Source organism: Orcinus orca, chromosome 4 (assembly GCF_937001465.1).
Source record: "Orcinus orca chromosome 4, mOrcOrc1.1, whole genome shotgun sequence".
NCBI lineage: Eukaryota > Metazoa > Chordata > Mammalia > Artiodactyla > Delphinidae > Orcinus > Orcinus orca.
Genome location: NC_064562.1, coordinates 19866692 through 19872691, shown reverse-complemented (window position 1 = coordinate 19872691; position 6000 = coordinate 19866692). Strand labels below are relative to the sequence as shown.

The window sequence follows — 6000 nt, the reverse complement described above, 5'->3', positions numbered from 1 at the left end:
CCTCTCGGGCTGGTGAGTGCTGGTCGGCACCGATCCTCCGTGTGGGAATCTCTCCGCTTTGCCCTCTGCACCCCTGTTGCTGCGTTCTCCTTCGTGGCTCCAAAGCTCCCCGCCCCCACCACCCGCAGTCTCCACCCGCAGTCTCCGCCCGCGAAGGGGCTTCTAGTGTGTGGAAACCTTTTCTCCTTCACAGCTCCCTCCCACTGGCGCAGGTCCCGTCCCTATTCTTTTGTCTCTGTTTTTTTCTTTTTTCTTTTTCCCTACCCAGGTACGTGGGCAGTTTCTTGCCTTTTGGGAGGTCTGAGGTCTTCTGCCAGCGTTCAATAGGTGTTCTGTAGGAGCTGTTCCACATGTAGATGTATTTGTGATGTATCTGTGGGGAGGAAGGTGATCTCCACGTCTTACTCTTCCGCCATCTTGAAGGTCTCCTCCCTTATGTAGTTTTAAAAGTGGGGAGGAGAGTGTCCTGCAGATGTGAATAAGCTAGGGTTCTTGAGGTAGGAAGATTATTCTGGACTATTTGGGTGGACCTTTAATGTAATCACATGTACCCTTATAAGAGGGAGGCAGAGGGAGATTTTACACACACAGAGAAGGCAGCAATGTGACCCAAAGGCAGAGTGGAATGATGTAGCCACAAGCCAAGGACTGCCGGCAACAACCAGAGGCCACTCTGAGCCTCCAAAGGGAGCATAGCCCTACTGACACCTTGATTTCAGCCCAGTGAAACTGACTTTGCACTTCTGGCCTTCAGTATTGTGAGAGAATAAATTTCTGTTGTTTTAAGTCTCCAAGTTTACGGTAATTTGTTACAGCAGCCACAGGAAACTCATACATAGGGTTTGCAAGGGACTTTTGCTTTGTCTTATAACATGTTTTTAAACCTCCAGGCTTTCACCTTTGAATACTAGTCTTGAATCACTTGCCCTTACCTACTTTACACAGTGCAGATACTTCAGCTCCTAACATCATTACTCCTTTTCCCATTTGCAGCACCCCATTGTACAGCAGTATTTTCCCCATTACTGGGATTTGAATTCCCCCTTGGCTGCCTTGGCTTTGGCCTCAGGATATTCTAGTTAGCCAAACCTCTCCGGCACAACATATCAACATACCTGGAGTCCTCTCGGCCTTTGAGTGAAACCAGGCTTCTTTCAGATAATTTTGAATGATTTCCTGTTTAAAACAAAAACATGATATGATTTCAGTGTCTCTATATCTTAACTTCTGAATCATTTTCAACCTTCAGAAATTTTTCTGGGTTTAAATACCACCAAATCAAATCCTGGCTCATGCATTACCAAATCAATTAAGGCCTAGGGTGGGTTGAAAGTTAACGTACATCACATTTCCCTAACCTACCAACTTGAATCAAAGTAAATGAAAAATGAAGTCTTTTTAAAAACTGGTAAAGCAGCCGTGGTGAGCCATCCAGAATAATAATCGATGAACCCAGTTGTAAGAATTGTATGAAATTACTTGGTGCTTTAAGGACTGGGGGGCTCAGAGTTGATAGTATTTCATAACTTGTTGAATGAATGAAGAATCAATGAATAACTAAATTTTGACAAATAATTTACCTTACTGGATTAAGTATTTAAAATCCAGATTGTGTTTTTATTATAATTTACCTAGAAAAATAATACTTGAATTCCTACAAAGGAGAATGACTGTTCAAATAACTTTTTTTTGCTACTATAATAAATATCAAGAACAAAAGATGTCTCTTTCGTTCCCACCAGGATTCTAAAGGCAGATCTTAAAACAGAGGAAAGAAAAAAAAAAAAAACTTTGTGCAAGATAAGGCAACCTGCTTTTCTTTTTTTTTTTTTTTTTTTTAATATTTATTTATCTATATAGGCTGCTCTGGGTCTTCGTTGCAGCACACGGGATCTTCAGTGTGTCATGCGGGCTCTTAGTTGCGGCATGTGAACTCTTAACTTGCGGCATGCATATGCAATCTAGTTCCCCAACAAGTGATCGAACCCCGGGCCCCCTGAATAGGAAGCATGGAGTCCTACCCGCTGGACCCCTAGGGAAGTCCAAGGCAACCTGCTTTTAAAGGTTCAAATCATCTAATTCCTTTCCTATTCCCTCCTTTTCCCCACCACACACATGCACAGTGTAAGAAATAGTTGTCATTTGCCTTTTTAATAGTCGGATTCTTAATAATGGACACACTGAAGAAATGACCACATGGTCTTCTCTATATTCAGTTAATTAAGAGAAAGTATTCTGCTGGTTTGCAATTTTGCAGAACAACCAACCAGCTGTTTGATTGCATTTTTCATTAGCAAACATTGAATCTGGATTTGTAAAAACACATCTTGAGGCCACATTCAGTGAAGTAATTACCTAAGGCAAGATGGCTATTCAGAGGTGAAAAACAGTAATAAACCATGCTTAGAATTTGGATTTAACTCCTTAATTAATTTTTAATTAGAATTTAATAATTTCATACAGATGAAAAGAGACCTAAGGAAAAATGTTCTAGATATTAAAATTATTTGTGAAAATAAAGATGAGAAACTGAATAGGCAAAAAGGAAACTCCTTGCTTAGTGGAATGTTACTCCAAGTTTCTCTGTAAATCAAGATTGAAAAGCAAGGTATGTTACCTACAGCAATAAATGCTAGCTAATTGCTCCTAAGGCCATATTTCCCCCAACAGAAAGGTCCTCTCAGTAAATACCAAATGTCCAAAGTTGTGGGTTTTTTTTTTTTTTAAACTAGCACTTATCTTTCTACAAACTAATTACAAAGAATCCAGAGTTCATTGGTTCAGTGCAGCCTCCTAAATGGAAGGCCTTATACGTTTCCTGGACCAGAATTAAGAAGCTCTACTGCCAAGATTGCTTGCTGCTTTTAAAAATGAAGAATTCCGTACTATCCATGATCCCAGCTCCTAAGAAGAAAGAGTCACCTACTTCTTATCTCCCTTGCGTTATAAGTACAAATTCTGACCTTCTGGAAACTGAATTTTCAAAAGTGACCTTCCCTAAACTGAATTTTCAGAAGTGGAATTGGGAAGACAGAAAGTCAAGCTGTGGACATTCTGTCAAAGGAGATTCTAAACAAGCAGCACTTCAGAGTAAAGAGGAAGCCTTCTGTCTGGTGTTCTCCTTCACGTTCTGAATCTGAATATCTGAGGACTGTATATGCAAATTTTGCCTTTGACAGTTTTCCACCGAAGTTCCTAATTTTTCTTTCAAGTCACACCAGTTCTGTGTCATCCACTAATTAGAATAAATATTAACAACAACCAAAATGCCTGAGGTCTTCATTGATCATTCCACTAAACTCCTTTTCAAGATAAATTACAAGTCCTGAGTCATCTAGTGAGTTTGTTGGTGACATACCCAAAACCAGACCTGGGGTTCACTAAGTGATCCTGATCACCCCTCCCAGCTCTTTCAAAAAGGATAATTTGTCCTTGCCAATGTGCTGAAAGCATAAGAGCCACCAAAGGATTTAGCACTCCGTCTCCAGAATCCTTCCAGACCAATTCAGCTGGCTGGCCCCCCGAGCCTCCTTAACCTAGCTTTTTTCCTTCCCTCACCTCCCAGTTTCCTAAGGATGCTCTCTCATCGGGGCCTTTGCATCCCTTCCAGGATGCGACTGTTCTCTTTTTCTCCATCTGGCCCACCACCGTGCACACTGCAGCAGTGTGTCAGAGCCATACGCCCCCATCCCCCCACGGTCCCAAAAGGCCTCTGTTCCAGAAGCACGAGGACCCTTCCAACACAGGACCCTTCCTCTGTGGCCCCGACATTGTCATGCTCCTCTTGGCTTCCTGTTAAAATACTTGTAACTGAACAAAGCCAAATATGAGGCTTTAGTTTTGCCACACGGTTTCAACAAAAATACTGGACACATTTGATACTTTCATGCCAGAAAATTCAAAGTATTAGCCATTGTGCTCACTGCCGGGCACCCTCGACTTTGCAGACATCTTGCCTATAAAATAGGAGTTCTCTCCTCGCTTCCTGGGTTTGAATTAAATGCCAATGAGATCATGATATAAGCCAGAAAGGACTTTTAGAAACCAATATCACTGCATCAATAACACCATTGCTGAAGTGAGTGGGGGAAATTTCATCAAAGCCAATAAAATAATAACTCAGATGGACCGTCACGCCTCTAAAGAGGAATGCCTAGGGGGAAAATAACACACACAGATTCACACAAACAATCCAGGCTTAATTAAAGTTCATTGTTTGCCAGCATTGGGTCTGTAAAGTTTTCACTTCCAATAGAACAAAATGACCTGAAGTGTTTTTTCTCATTTTCATGTAATTTCTCTCAGCTATTCTGTCGATAAGCAAACTGGGTTTTCAATCTGTTTACCCTCCCACAGCCTGACCAACTAAAGTCTAAAAAAACCCAGCATGTTTTTACCACTCCCACCCCTACCATTTTCCTTCTCTGTGCAATGAACCTCACATTGGTTCTTGTCTTGCTAAATGTCCCTCTACATCCTACATATCAACCTTTAAAACAATTCAGTCATTCTGTCCTCTAGGCATCCTAAGTTATCCACACTCTGTTCATTTCTAAGTGATTCCCCAGCACATCTTCTCTCTCATCTCACCCCTTCCCCAAACTAATAACTCAAGGTTATTCCAAAAAATACACAAATGGTATTACCATATGTGACAGCCACTCTGAATGGCCCTAGAAAGAACAGCCATGTTCATCTATGGATATAGAACACAAAATCATAATGTGTAAGTTAAATAACCTTTATTTAGTGACAGGGTAAATATTACTAATAACAATGCTTTAAGAACTATTGAAATGGCTCTAAAATTTTTATCTGTATGGACTGCTATAAGTTACAATATGCTTTTTGTTTTAGTCAACTAAAACATCATCTGTTATAGAGAATTCCCCAAAAAAATACTAAAATTTTACAAAACAATGTGGTAAATAAGCAGCTACCATTTATTTAGCTCCTGCTTTATATAAAAACCAAGCAACATAACGTTATGTTTTCCCCTTACATTCATCCTATAAAACAGGTGCTACTGTCTGTGTTTTATAAGATGCAGATAGATTAAGAGGTGTTCAAAAGGCCACAAAGCTAGGAAATGACAGAAAGGAGATGTGAACCTGGTTCTTCCAGATGCTAAAGCTCAGGCTTTTCCAACTAAGCTCACTACTTCCAAAAGGTGTCTGGCATCTTCAAACAGAAGAAGAGGAAGTTTTAAAGGAGAAAGGACATTAGGATATCTACCTCTTCCTTATAAACCACATGAAATCCTACAGCAAAGTCCTGAAACCTTACAACTTTACAAATTCAAACATGATTTAACCTATGTGTTCACACTGCTTTAGTAATTTGCTGTGTAAAGATTTAGGGTGCATCTGTGCCACACCCAAAAATATGGGGTGCATGATTTACAAAAAAGTTATCCTACTTCAACTACAGCAGCGGTAAATGATCGATATAGAGCTCAAGCCATTTAGTCTAGTGGATGAACTCGGTGCATCTCAGTTAAAGCCCAAGATGTTTCAGTTCTACAGAGTCCATTTTCTTGACTGTATGTAGACATTTTTGGATAAGAAAGATGTATATGTTTATCAAACCCTGAAGAAAAGCAATACTTGTTCTGGAAAATGTGTACAGGGGTATTTAGGGGGGATGGGCCGGATGAATGGAAGGAAAAGTCAGGCAACCAAAGTGCAAATTAGTGCAGTGGAGCTGCCGCTTTATGTATAACACTGATTTCTACGACTTAGATGAAAGAAAGTCCTCTCTGAGAGACAAGTATCGGGCCTAATAGACCATGAAGAGGAGCTGAATTGTACCTCTGGGGACTCTTTGCTTTTTGTTGACTTATCTTGCGCTCAAAGGAGCTAGACTACTGAATTTAAAAGACCAATTTTGTCTTCAGTCTCCAGGAGATCACTATAGGCACACCTTTTTTTTCTCCTTGAATTCTGACTTTGTATTTAGAAGTACAAATGTTACCACAGCCTTAAAGAAATGTCCCATCCA

The 6000-nt window shown here is 40.3% G+C and overlaps 1 long non-coding RNA gene across 1 annotated transcript in view; it reads right to left on the bottom strand.

Moving 5' to 3' along the window:
• Positions 1 to 287: 287 nt before the first annotated feature.
• LOC125964250 (uncharacterized) overlaps positions 288 to 6000 on the bottom strand; it is a 75375-nt gene continuing 69662 nt past the window's right edge. Inside the window, exons 2-3 of the long non-coding RNA XR_007477052.1 lie at positions 1116 to 1176; positions 288 to 373 (exon numbers count right to left, since the gene is read on the bottom strand). This is a non-coding gene — a long non-coding RNA (uncharacterized LOC125964250). The remainder of the gene's footprint in view (positions 374 to 1115; positions 1177 to 6000) is intronic.